The sequence below is a fragment of the Dipodomys merriami genome, unplaced genomic scaffold (genome assembly GCF_024711535.1).
Source record: "Dipodomys merriami isolate MVZ:Mamm:240054 unplaced genomic scaffold, mDipMer1.0.p SCAF_10, whole genome shotgun sequence".
In the NCBI taxonomy this organism is placed as follows: domain Eukaryota; kingdom Metazoa; phylum Chordata; class Mammalia; order Rodentia; family Heteromyidae; genus Dipodomys; species Dipodomys merriami.
The window spans coordinates 18,487,014-18,500,899 of record NW_027202271.1 but is presented as its reverse complement, the minus strand read 5'-3'; the positions used below and the strand labels follow the sequence as shown (position 1 = coordinate 18,500,899).

Sequence of the window (13,886 nt, the reverse complement as noted above, 5' to 3'; positions counted from 1 at the left end):
AACGGAGGAGAAAATGCCTGACTGAATATGATTAATTCTCCTTGGGTAGGGCATTTTAATATGGTAAGTTTTTTTGTTATATTATACCCTAAAAGTTACCCCCAGAAACCAGGATGGTAGAAACTTGCAGCAATGCAAGGAGTGCCAAGAACCTCATGGTGCTGAGTTGAAGATGAGGAATGACGCACAGCAAAACTCCAGTACAGGAGAAGGCAAGGTGCTGACACCAGGACTATGAATCTCACAGTCTATACATTGAATGTAGCAATCAGGAATTGCAATGAGACTCTGAATAGCTAATGCCAGGAAACACTGATGCCCAGTAAGCAGGAAGGAATCAAAAACACAGCCAGAACCATTTGACAAGGCCGTGACTTTCAGGCCTTCATTCTGATGATGCTGATTTCATTTCAAAGATGTCCGGTTTTAACTATGCTCCAGGTGACAACTCCTCCAGGACTTTCTCACTGTGTAAACTGGAGCTCCATTACCATGCCTTTTTACAAACTGGAGCTGTCCCACACCAAACTCCTTATCTATGAACTGCTCCTTCCAAAGGTAGCCTGATTTATAACCTTATAATATTTTCAGCCTCATATCTTTTCCACAGGAATCTTCAGGATAAAGCAGCAAGGTTTGCGTCTTCATCAATCTGAAATTTCCCTCCTCGTCCTGAGGAGAAGCTCATCTGGCCTCAGGCAGAGGATTTACAATAACTATAGAGTCAAATCAGACCTCACTGCATTTAACAGATTCTTGGATAAGAAGGCAAAATCTAAGACTAAGAAAGCAAATATATTTATTAATTGCAGTATTCATTGATTCCATTTATTCATTCCACAATACTGATAGAACATTACTATGTATCCAAAACACTGAGAAACCATAATGAGCAAAGTATACCAACTTGCTATTCCTTAGTATATTAAAGCCCAGTGCGAATGGCTAACACCTATAATACTAGCTACTCAGGAGAGTGAGAACTGAGCATCATGGTTCAAATCCAGCAGGGCAGGAAAGGCCATGAGACTCTTATCTCCAATTAAACACTCAAAAGCTAAAAGTGAAGCTCTGTAAAGTGATAAGGTGATAAAGTGAAATTCTTGAGTACAAAAGCTAAGAGACAGCACCTGAACACCGAATTCAATTCTAGACCCAAAACACACACACACACACACACACACACACACACACACACACACACACACACACACAGAGTACATTGACAAATCAGGAAAAAAAAGGGAAGAAAAAAAGAAAGAATAAAATTAGTTATATGTGTGGTGAAATTTTCTTATAATAAAGAACAAAAGAAGAATAGAGGATTGACCATTGATATGGCACCTGCTTAGCTTATAAAATCATAAGTAAATGTGTTGGATTGTATCCAAGTAAATAAAAACAAATACCCTGGGCTGGGAAGGTGGCTCAGTGGTAGAGCGCTTGCCTTGCACACATGAGGCCCTGGGTTCGATTCCTCAGCACGACGTAAGCAAAAAGAAAAAAGCTGGAAGTGGCTCTGTGGCTCAAGTGGTAGAGCGCTAGCCTTGAGCTGAAGAGCTGAGGGACAGCGCCCAAGCCCAGAGTTCATACCCCACAACGGACCCAAAAAAAACAACAAAAAAAAACCTGAAACCCGGTAGATTCATGGGAGATCTCAAAAAGTACAATTCCTTAGAAAGCCAAAATCAAATTTCAGCAAAATACAACAGTAGGTAGCAAATACTCAGAAGAGATGGAATGGGGTCAAGTGTTAAGAGGAGACAAATGAAGAGTGGGAAAAATGTTTAGAAGGTAATCAGTGGCCTATTTCAAGGTATAGAAGACCATGTTGTCTTGCCAGACATCATTTATCTTCAGTGAGACAACACAGGAACACTGCTTTCCAAGAATAATCATTGCCATTACTGGTCACATTCTATCTTCTCTCTCAAATGATTTTTTTTCATTTTCTCTAATCTTTCAGAGAATGAGTCAACAGAGATTTCATCCTGTGCCATAGGCATTGGAAACATGTTCATTCTTTCTAAGTCCTTTTCCTTCCCAGCCACATTCCCCTCAGCTTCTATGTACATCTTCTATTTGATAAAGACCTCTAAGAAATACAAGGGAAAGATGCATTCCTGATGACAGAGTTCATTTTGAAGCCTGATAATGTTCTCTTATCTTGCATATTGCTATAAATTATAAAAGGAAGCTTCACGCACAGACTAATCAGATCTGTAGATATTATTCCTCCTTACTTAGCCAAAGGCTCAAAGGTATATGACCAAATGTGAGGGTTGAGTGGTTGTACCACTCCTGAGGCTTGAACTTTGGGCCTGAGTACTGTCCCTGAACTCTTATGATCATGCACTCAATTGAGCCACAGCTCCACTTCTGACATTTATGATAGCTAATTGGACATAAGAGTCTTGTGGACTTTCATGGCAGGGACTGACTTTGACCCTTGATCCTCAGATCTCAGCCACGTGTAGCTAGAATGACAAGCATGAATGACCAGTGCCCTGCTTTAAAGTATTATTGATGTTGTTTATTGTATATGTTCCTTTCCATAATTTACAGGATCAAATACATTGCTAATGTTAAAATAAGACAACATTTATTGGTCTGAAGTAAAATGGAATGAATCCCACAGACCTTTCTTAATGCGAAGGTATTGTATACAGGACAGGATGCTGTAATCATGATGACAGTGGGGTCTACAAGTGGGGCATTTGTCTAAGGCCTAGACCAATCTTCACTTCCATCTCTGACTTGAAAACCAACATTGTACACTGTAAGTTCCCTTATGGCTTCTGGGCTACAGTTTTCTGTGGATAAAAAAAAGAAGTGGATTTAACTTTGTGCTCATTCCGAGCACAAAGAACTTCCCTGTATTCTTGGGCTAAATCACTGTTGATGCTTTCCAGATACAAAAAGAGAAAAGGTCATCTATGTGTGTCTTTCTTTCTGACACTTGTTTTCGTCTGCATTGTTCCTTATTCTGCAAATTCTAGGAGGAAGAAAGAGTAGCAGGATTGAACTTTGAGTTTCTGTTCTCATTCAAGTTAATATATAAATTTCAAAGGAGCCAGGAGGTTGAAGGATTTTAGATGTCTATTTTGACTGGATCCTTGGTGTAATAATGGCATTAGAGAAAGTTTTTCCTTAGTAGAAATTACTGGAAGAACAAAATACCTCCTTGTAGTATGCAAACCTTTTAGAAAACACTGTTATCTTTGGGAATTATTCAGAAACTGCAAATGGTTTGATAATGAGGTTTTAGCACGTGGACCTCTTTGTCAGATATTCAGGACAACTTTGGGAAGCTGAAACTTCATCAACACTGAGGTCCATTTTCCAATGCTGCATTCATCTCCCTTTATAGTTCAAGGTGACTGCTCTAAACTTAGTAGCATGTTTAGTTGCTAGTCCCTATGCAGATGCCAAGACACCAAGAACACAGTTTTCACCCTTATTACCAACCTCTTGATATTATTTTTTTCATTTTCAGACTGTCCTAAAGGGCTATTTCAAGGCCATAGTGATAATATGAGAATGAGAAGGAAAACATTTTCAACTGAAAGATTTGTTTTTCAAGACAGCCAGAACATCCTTTCATTTGATTTCATCCCATCACTCCCCATGCTGGCAATGTAGCTTCTCATGTCCAATCACATCAATCTTCTTTCAATGAAATAGTAATTCAGAGCACCATCATGCATGCTTTTCTCTATCATGAATTTCTGGGAATTCCTTTTGTTTAGAAAATCTATTTGGCACACTGACTTTTATTTAAACACCTCTGTGTTTTTTTTTAAGATAACTGACCTTTAAGTTTGCTTCGCGTGGTTATACACATAATATGAGAGCTCTGTCATTTCTTTGCATAATCACAATAAATCAACATTTAGTGAGGTTTCAATGTCCAGGTTGATTCCATCAAACTCTTCTATAACATGACATACAATTCTTTTTATGGAATTTGATTAATAGAAATGAAAGAGTAGAAGACAGCTCTGGTGCAAAAAGACTGGGTTCAGAGAGGTTCTTGATAAAAGGCTGCTATCAAATACCAAAGGGCAGGTTTCTGGGGGTGACACAGAAAGCTCACAAAAAATCATCACCACACATGGTCACTCAGTAACCTGCATAAAATTAGAATAACAATTAAATATATTTTTAAAAAAATCTACCCCTTCCTATGGTGCTTGACTTGGGAGCATGAGATCTATGGATCATGCCAAGAGGTAAAAGCAAAGCAAGGCAGAGCAATATTGCCACATTCTGTCTCCAATTAACTAGCAATAAGCCAAGCTGCAGACCTCACTGAACTGGGTGAGTGCAAGCCATGAGCAGCAACAGAGTAAGAATTGGAGGCAAGTTCAACCCATTAGCAGAAAGAGGAGAAAGGAAAATCAATAGCCCATCCCTTTAGGAAAATTAAAAAAAAGAGAGAAGGAAAAGATGGCATTGTCAAAAACCACAAAATAAAAAAACATTATTTTCTCTATGCTAAAGGTATCTTTGCTCCCTCAACACCACTTGGGTAATAAAACACTTTATACTCTGGACATAAGGAAAGCCTATCTTGGGAAAATTTACCCAGAAAGAGAAATTGTCTAGTTCAGTTGTCCCTCTGGAGAAATCAAGGACCTGTTGCCTGTTCAGTCTTTCACAAAAGAAAAACCTAATTCTCTGATTCAATGATGGAATATTTCTGTGATTTAGAGTTCTAAATTTTATATCTGTACCATCTACATTTTATACCTCTAACATGCAGAGAGTTCAGTTCTTAAACTCATGTAGCTACGATAAAGGACCTAACCCAACAACAGAAAAGTTCCTCATGCAAAAATACATTTGGAAGCAGTCCATAATAAATAGGTACTAGGAATCATTTCTGATTAGCTCCAAGTAACAAGCATTGGAAAATAAAAAGATCAGATAGACCAAACTGGGAATTATTCTGACATTAGGGGCAAGCAATAGCATTCCCAAAGGGAGGTGGGAAAGGATGTTATACAGAATTAGGCCAAAGAGATAGTTTTAGAAATCAGATAATTACCCAAATGATTACCCAATTGAACTGTAATCAAAGTTCTCTCTGCCTCTAATGGACAAAAAAATACATTGCAAAGCCAATTGCCATCTACAGTTTCCTCACCAGTGGCTAAACCCAAAAGCAAACCTTGTGACCATGGGCAGTGTTTGCTGTTCCTGTGTGTGTTTGGTGGATTATATTTTGCCACTAGCAGTTGAGATATCATTTGGTGGATTATATTTTGTCACTAGCAGGTGAGACATCATCCTCTGTTTTTGTGAGATGATAACTGAATAGAAGCTTTTACAATGTACACAATTCCCAACTATCAATGCTGTGGCCCTGGCTGGGTTGAGAAGTCAAGTGTAATAAGCATGCAGACCTTTCCCTTTGTATTTATTTCTCTTGAGCGTACTATGACCAAGAACATGTACACAATTGCCCATGTTCTTTTCCTTGCAATGCAAGGGACACACAAACACATGGGACAGTGTCACCTCCTTCTTCTATCTACTCAGGTGTCATTTTCACAAATGTCAGTTTGGGTCACCTTATCTGAAATTCCATCCCTATTGCCTTCCTCAAACCATACCATTTTAATCCTCCTGTATAATTGCTGAGGAGGCCTTTAAGCTTGAAATATATGTGTAATTCCTGCATTCCCCTGTATTGCTTTACTGTTCAGTATACTGATGTTTTTGAAAGTTTCTGTTTCTCTGTGTATAGAGTGTCTCTGTGCTTTGCTCACTGGCACTCTTCAAATATCTATCATTGTACTTACCACCAATAGATGCTGAATGAACTGATACATATTTCACACTGATTCATGGATAGCCATTAAGGTTATTTTATTATTATCTTTAAGTAGTCCATTTAGTTTTCTCTCCTCTTACACTTTTTCCTTAGGACAGCAAAATACCTTTGTTTAAAGCAATCTTGATAATGCTGCTTGACTTTCAATTACCACCATGAACAATTAAATGTTTGGTTTTGATTATGTTTCCACTTTCTACTTCTAATTATGTAAGGAATCTCACCTGAACCGAGGTGCATTTTAAACCTATGTATTCTTCAAAAGTTGGTCACCAGAGTCTACAAAAGGAGTGTTTCCTTCCATCACCTGTTAAATCTTCTTTTCCTTTCTTTTCTTTTCTTTGTTGGTCATGGGGCCTGAACTCTATGCCTAGGTGAGCTCTTCAGTTCAAGGCTACCACTCTACCATTTCAGCCACAGTGTCACTTCTGGCTTTTTCTGCTTATGTGTGTGATGAGGAATCAAATCCAGGGCCTCATGCATGCATGGCAAGCGCTCTACCATTGAGCCACCTTCCCAGCCCCTAAATCTCCTTTTCAGTGATTATTCCATGAAAAGTTGACTTGGCCCTTATCTTTTCCTCCTTCAGCCATGCCTTTTTTTCTTTTACAAACTTTCCTTTGAATGGGACCAGTAAGAAGAATGAAACCATGCTGGGTTAAACATGACAAGTTAGAAGTGTAGGATGAACAAAGTCTGATGAACGTATAAGTACAAAACTTACGCCTCAGGGAAAAGATCAAAAAAGCAAGTATGGGAATAAAGAGGACACACTTAAAGATGTTCATTGTGCAAGCAAACCCTGAGCTGCTCAAATGTACTGTAAAGTCTGATTGGATCTGCTCAGCAGGTGGAGATGCAAAGAACAAGATCCAGAGTTCAGACAGACAAGACAGTCAACAGCTGGGTTACTGAGCATGCAGTTGCACCTAACAGGGCCTCAGAGCATGGGGCCTGAAACAATTTTAAGTGTTGGCTCTTATGAATTTTTCAGACTTTCATGGTGCTCAGTCAGGCAAAAGATGCAGTTAAATTGTTAATGTAGAGTTCTGTTGTAATATAGCAGCTCAATCCAATGCAGGTGCGAGTTCCTAGCTAAATATTAACACTCATTAGAGTTTGTTACTTTTAAAAAAGAAGAGAGTCGGAGAAACTCACTATCTATCTATCTAAATATCACTACTTTCTCCACCTAACCCACCAATAATTATGGCAAATGCTTTAATTGAGAATTGTCAATAAAAGGAGGAAACAATTTTCAATTTTATTTCAAGATGATGACAGAGTCCTTCCAATGTGGGTTTAGCACAATAGACATCATTTTTGTCAAGATGAAAATTATTTAATGTTAACTCTTTGTTATCTTTTCACTTTTAGTCTCTCCACGTCTGTGCAGTCTCTTCCTCTCCCAAAGATAGCTAAACAAACAATACCAAAAGAAAACAAAACTAGTATATGTCTGAGTCAAGTAGAAAAGGTCAGATAAGTTGATGTTAGGGAAATGAACCCTAAGATATGTATTCAAATGTTTACTTCTTTCATGGGATTGTTTCTAAGACATTTATAAGATTATTTCTTTGTTGCTTTCTATGTCCTCCCTCACTGTATAACCTCTGCTTTCACTGTATTTGATGTCGGTATAATTTGTGGAGGGGAAGGGAAAAAACAAATCATTTACATAGGGATACAGGTAGACCATTGGAACATTGAGATGTATGAGTCCTTATGTCGAAAACGAACTTTACACATTTGATGGGGGGAAAGGGAGAGGAAAATTGGGTGGGGGGGGGTAAGGGGAGAATGTGAAGGGATGGGAAGGGGAAAGAGAGGAGGAGGCTACAATGCATGATAAGAAATGTACTCATTATCTTGCCATGAAATTGTAAACCTTCTGTACAGTATTTTCAAAATAAAAATAAATAAATGAGCCAATAAAAAAGAAAACAAAAGTAACAACAAAGCCTATAGTATATACAAACAAACAAGACATAAAGAAAAGAAAGTAACAACAAAGGCAAATATCCAAATATGTTGTAGATGAATATTACGCACACATAATCACATACACAATTGTTGGCTTACATTATTTCCCTTTCAGCTTCCTATCCTGAGATTGAAATCACATTTCAAGGTCTCTTAATTCCTGAATTAATTCCTTTTGCTCATTCATTCTGTTTTTGTGAAAATGCTGAGAATTAAATACTGATCATGAACATGCTCTGTACTCTACCATTGGTCTACCCACTGAGATCTCCCAGGACTATGATAGGAGAATATTTTGCCTCACATATTTTACATTTTGGCTTTTGAATAGACTGTGTTTTGACAGTATATATTCAAAGTAAACTTTTTGTAGTTTTTGTTGCTTATAGGGTAGAATATAAATTTTTATTATTCTGTACATAACTGCTTTTCTTTTATATTGTGTATGACACAGAACAATGCTCTACCTATATTGTCAAGAGAATAAATTGTTTCAATGAATGTGGTAATTTTTATAAATGTTAACTGTCAACTTTGTCTTAGATTTTGCTTTTGACAGGTATGTGGCAGTACTGGGACTTGAACTCAGGGCCCGTGTGATATTCCTGAGCTTCCTTCTTTCAAGACTACTGGTCTACTCCATAGCTACAGCTCCACTTTGACTTTTTAATAGTTTACTGAGATAAGGGTCTCAAAGATTTTCCTGCCCAATTGGCTCCTGAGTACCTATGACATCAGGCTGGAGCCATGGGTGCCTGGCTGGATTTTGCGTATTTAAACTAAAATTGCTTAAATACAGAGGTCAGATTTGATTTTTCTTTCATTACTGCTGAAATCCATCTGCTAGATGAACCTCCACACATGTCCAGAAGTGAATTCACAGCTTGAACAACCAGGACTAGAAGGATTTTTGAGGTTGCCACTCTACTTCAAATATTCTCTGCAAAAAGCTAGCTGACTGGCAATGTTATAAATTTAAAATTTTAGAAGAAGTGGTTCATATATCAACAAGACGGGTGCTTGGATATAACAACTTGACAAAAGAGACTGTAACAACGAAGCTAAAAGTCCAGAGTAAGAGGTAGTGGGAGGAGTTTTGCCATCGAACACAAATATCCTTGAATTTAAATCTGCATAATCAGGATCCAGAATGAGAACTCATGACCTTTTCAAAGGACTTCTGGTTTTAATCTACTTTCCTCTGTTGACTCTAACCTAACTTCTCCAGAAATTACTCATCCAGATACTTAGCTGGAAATTTCTGATTGGTGCACTCAACATATATAATCTAAGTTCAGAGTCCTGGTGTCAGTAGCTTGTCTTATCCTGGTACCAGAGTTACCTTCGTTGTGATTCAAAATTTCAACTCAGAACCATGAAGTTCTTGGCATTCCTTGTAATACTGGGTGTTGCTGCTATCCTGGTTTCTTCTGGTAAGTAAAAGACTGTGCAAATACTTACTGTCTGAGGCAGTGACTTTGAGATTTTCATGAAGCTGTACCTTCCTGACCTCTTGTTCAAAGCCTAGATCCATCTCCCTTCCAATTTTAAGCTCTCATGACACTGGATTGTGTTTTCTGAATTCAGGCAGATGTTTTCTCTGTATAAACCTCACAGTCTAATACCAATTATTGTTACTCTAAGGCCTTTTATTTTATTATAATCTTTAATTAATTGTACATAGGAGTTGCTATTTAAGAGTGAGCACAATATATCTTAATCAATGTCACTTCTTTCATCATTCGCACCTAGCCTCCCCCTACCCACACTTTCCTTTACTTTTCTCAACTTTCTAGAATATAGATTCAACTCTTGTCTGCATTTCCCCCTCCTTTCCTCTTCACCCATGTTTTCCCCTATATATAGAAGCTAGATTTAGCTTACAAAGTCATAAGTAAATGGCTTAGATGCTATGCAATTATATACAAATACAACTACTGAAATACAGTAGATTCACAGAACACCTCAAACAGTACAGTTCCTTCAAAACCCAAGTCAAAGTTCAGCAAAAAAAAAAAAAACACTAAGAAGCTAATGCTCATAAGTGAGGAGCTCGGGTCAATGGGAAAGGGGAAACCAATGAAGAGGAGGACAAATGTCTAGAAGGTAATCAGTAGCTTATTTGAAGAAGTATAAGAGGACAATGTTGTCTTGTTTAGGCAGAATTTGTCTTCAGTCTGACCTCTTTTCTTTTAAGAAGAAAAATTACCATTACAACTCACAGTTAATCTTCCATCTCAAATGTTTTCTTCTTTTTTTTAATCTTTAAAAGAATGTCAACAGAGACTACATGAGACACCATAGTTACTGGAAACCTGTCCTGCCATTCGAATTCTATTTCTAACGCCATTTCATTCCCAGTCTCCTTCCTGAAAGCTTCCATGTGCATATTCTATTTTATATAGCATTCTAAGGAAACCCAGGGAAAGATGCATTCCTGATAATCCAGTTCACTTTGAAGTTAGGTAATTTCCACTTCCTTACATATTGTTATAAATTCTAGAAGCAAGCCTCTCTCACAGAGTTATCAGATCCATAGTTATTATTCCTCTTTCCTTTGCCAAAGGTTCAGCTGTGAGGCCAGACATGAGGGATTGAGTGTGTCTTGTTTTTCTTTATTGTTTGTGCCACTCCTGGGGCTTGAACTGGGGCCTGACTGCTGTCCCAGAGCTTTTGTGATCATGCACTCAATCACTTGAACCACAGATCCACCTCTGGCATTCATGGTAGTTAATTAGACAGAAGAGTCTCATAGACTTTCCTGTCAGGGGCTGACTTTGACCCTTGATCTGAGATCTCAGCCATCTGAGTAGCTATAATTGCAAGCAAGAACCTCCAGTGCCCTGTGTAGGATTATTGTTGATATATATATATATATATATATACATATATATATATATATATATATATGTGTATATATATATATATATATCTTTGAATAATTTGAAGAAAGAATTTCCTGGCTAATGTCAAATGTAAAGCAACTTTTACTGGCCTGAATAAAGATGGAATGGATTCTATGGTTGTAATATACGGAGGAGGATTTGAGTACATAACTGTATGCTGTAATCATGAAGACACTGATGCTTAAGGTGTGCTGCTACACCACGGGCATATGTCAATGTTCACTTCCAATCTCTGAGTTGACAAACAAGATTGTCAACTGTACTTTCCCGTATTCCTTCTGGGAAACAGTTTTTCATGGAAGAGAAAATAGGAGGATTTGAACATTGTACTATCTTCACAGTCAATGTCACTGCCCATGGATGGAAGTGTCCATGTATTTGTCTCTCAACAAATAACATGGCACAAAGAGTGGGGAATGATGCGTGTTTATAGGAAGGTCAAAGATGTGAGTCACTAAACAACGGGAATGCAGAGCTGATTTTATAACAAAGTAATGTGTGTCCAATACTGAGTGGGACACATGTTATTATCTGAAGGAGAGAGAATGCTGTACCTGACAGAAATATTTCAAATCTTCCTCAGATGAGCCATTCACAGATGACCCTTCTGAGTATGCTTCTTATACCCAAGACATATATGGTAAGAAGATTGCCTATCTTCTCTGTCAATGTCACTGCCCAAGGAGGGAGGCTTCAACATATTTGTCTCTCAATGAATACATATGACAAAAAGAATGGGGAATGATTGATGTTCATAGAAAGGTCAAAGATGTGATTCACTAAACAACAGGAATGCAGAGCTGATTTTATAACAAAGTAATGTGTGTCCAATACTGAGTGGGACACATGTTATTATCTGAAGGAGAGAGGATGTTGTACCTGACAGGAATATTTCAAATCTTCCTCAGATGAGCCCGTCACAGATAAATCTACTGAGGATGCTTCTAATTCCCAAGACTTACATGGTAAGAAGATTGCCTATCTTCTCGGTTAATGTCACTGCCCAAAGAGGGAGGTTTCCATGTATTTGTCTCCCAACAAATAATGTGACAAAAATAATGGGAAAGATGGATGTTTATAGGAAGGTCAAAGATGTGATTCATTAAACAATGGGAATGCAAGGATGATTTTATAACAAAATAATGTGTGTCCAGTACTAGTGGGACACATGTTATTATCTGAGGGAGAGAGGATGCTGTACCTGACAGGAATATTTCAAATCTTCCTCAGATGAGCCCATCACACATTACTCTCCTGTCATTTCTTCTTAATTCCCAGATATATATAGTGGGAAGATTTCATTTACATGAGGCTTTTTTTGTACCAATCTTCATACTTAGATCTTCTCCCGTTTTTCTTACCTCAAGAAATGCTATGCAGAAGAAACTGTAGCAGAAATAAATGTTTCCTTTCTTCCTATGGCTCCATTAATTCTTTCTGTTAATATATGAATTTCATAGGAGCCAAGAGGTTGAAGTTGTTTGGTTGTCAATTTTGACTGTATTCTTGCTGTAATAATGGCATTTGACAAAGTTTAACCTTGGTAGAAATTATTAGAAGGATAAAACTTTTCCATGTTGCATGCAAACATTTTATTTTTAATTTAAACAATTATCTCTGGGAATTATTAAGGAAATACAAATGTTTTGATAGACTGCAGGTAGACTCCTCTGTGAGCTATTCAGGACAACATTGGAAATTGGAACTTCATCAGCACTGAAGTCCATTTTCCAATGCTGCATTCATCTCTGCTTTCCTTTCAAGGTGACTCCTGTAAACTAAATAGCATTTTGCATTTGCTAGTCTACATTCAGATACCAAGATTCTGAGAACACAGTCTTCATGCTTATTAACAAACTCTACGCATTATTTTTTTATTTTCAGAATTTATTAAACAGATATTTACAAGACCCTGGTAGGTCTGTGGGAGCCAAAATGAAAACATTTTCATCATCAAGATTTGTTCTTCAGAACTGGACCTGAACTTACTTTCATTTGATTTGATTCAATCAATGCCCTCCCCTGACCTTGTAGCTTCTAATCTCTGATTACATTAATCAGCTTTCAAATAAATAGTAATTGTGAGTTTCATCATACATGTTTTTCTTTATTATGAATTTCTGGACTTTACATTGCTTAGACAATCCATTCTACACACTGACTTTTATTTAAGCACCTCTGCAGTTTTTGGTTAACAGGACTTTACATTTCCTTGGTTTGGTTTTAGACATCACACCATAGCCCTGTCCTTTCTTTTTTTGTTGTAAATTGTAAAGATTCTGTACAGAGGGGTTACAGTTACATGAGCAACAGAATGAGTGCATACCTTGTCACACATTGTTACCCTTTCCCTTGTTGTCCTCCCACTATCCCTTCCCTCCCCTACCAGCTTTACTCTCCCCCCACCCCCACCCAAAGATGTAAAGTTCATTTCCAATATACTGTCTTGTGGGTATCAATGTTGCAAGGAGCCATCCTGTGTCCTTGTTTCCCCCTTGTTGTTGTTGTTCCACTATGCTTTCCCTCCCCACCTCCCACACTCCTACCCACCTCTCCTACCCAACCCCTGCCCAAAGTTGTAAAGTTCATTTCCAATATACTGTCCTGTGGGATTTCCATGTTCCAATAGGTCATCCTACATTTGGTTATTCCCTTTCCCCTGCTCGGATTAGAAAAATGTATATACAAGATGCAGGGTACCAAAATCAAGTACAGTGACAACAGAGGATATGCCACAGGGGAACGAACACACAAAGGAAACAACAACAAGGATACAGGTGGACCTGTTGCAACAATGAGAAGTACAAGTTGTCATGTCCAAAACGAGCTTTACAACGTCGGTGCGGGGGGGGGGGGGGGGAAGGGGGGAGGAGAAGGATTGGGATTGGGGGGAGGGGGGAGGCTGGGAATGTATGTGAAGGGTAAACACAAGAGGAGGCTGCAATGCTTGGTAAGAAATGTACGCATTATCCTGCCCATGCAATTGTAACTCCTCTGTACAGTATGTTCACAAATAAAATAAAATTAAATTATTAAAAAATAAAATAAAATAAAATCACATAGTACATTTAAACTGATAATAATAAATACAGAACACTTGTGTCCATAGCTTGTGGTTCGTTTCAATTAGAATCATCATATATGGTCATATGTACAGG

At 37.9% G+C, this 13,886-nt stretch overlaps 1 long non-coding RNA gene across 1 annotated transcript; it reads left to right on the top strand.

Annotated features, from left to right (window-relative positions):
• Positions 1-9,118: 9,118 nt before the first annotated feature.
• On the top strand, positions 9,119-12,819 carry LOC138837203 (uncharacterized). The gene is made up of 4 exons (XR_011375249.1): positions 9,119-9,255; positions 11,312-11,368; positions 11,637-11,693; positions 12,613-12,819. It is a non-coding gene; the product is annotated as an uncharacterized lncRNA (long non-coding RNA).
• Positions 12,820-13,886: the final 1,067 nt, after the last annotated feature.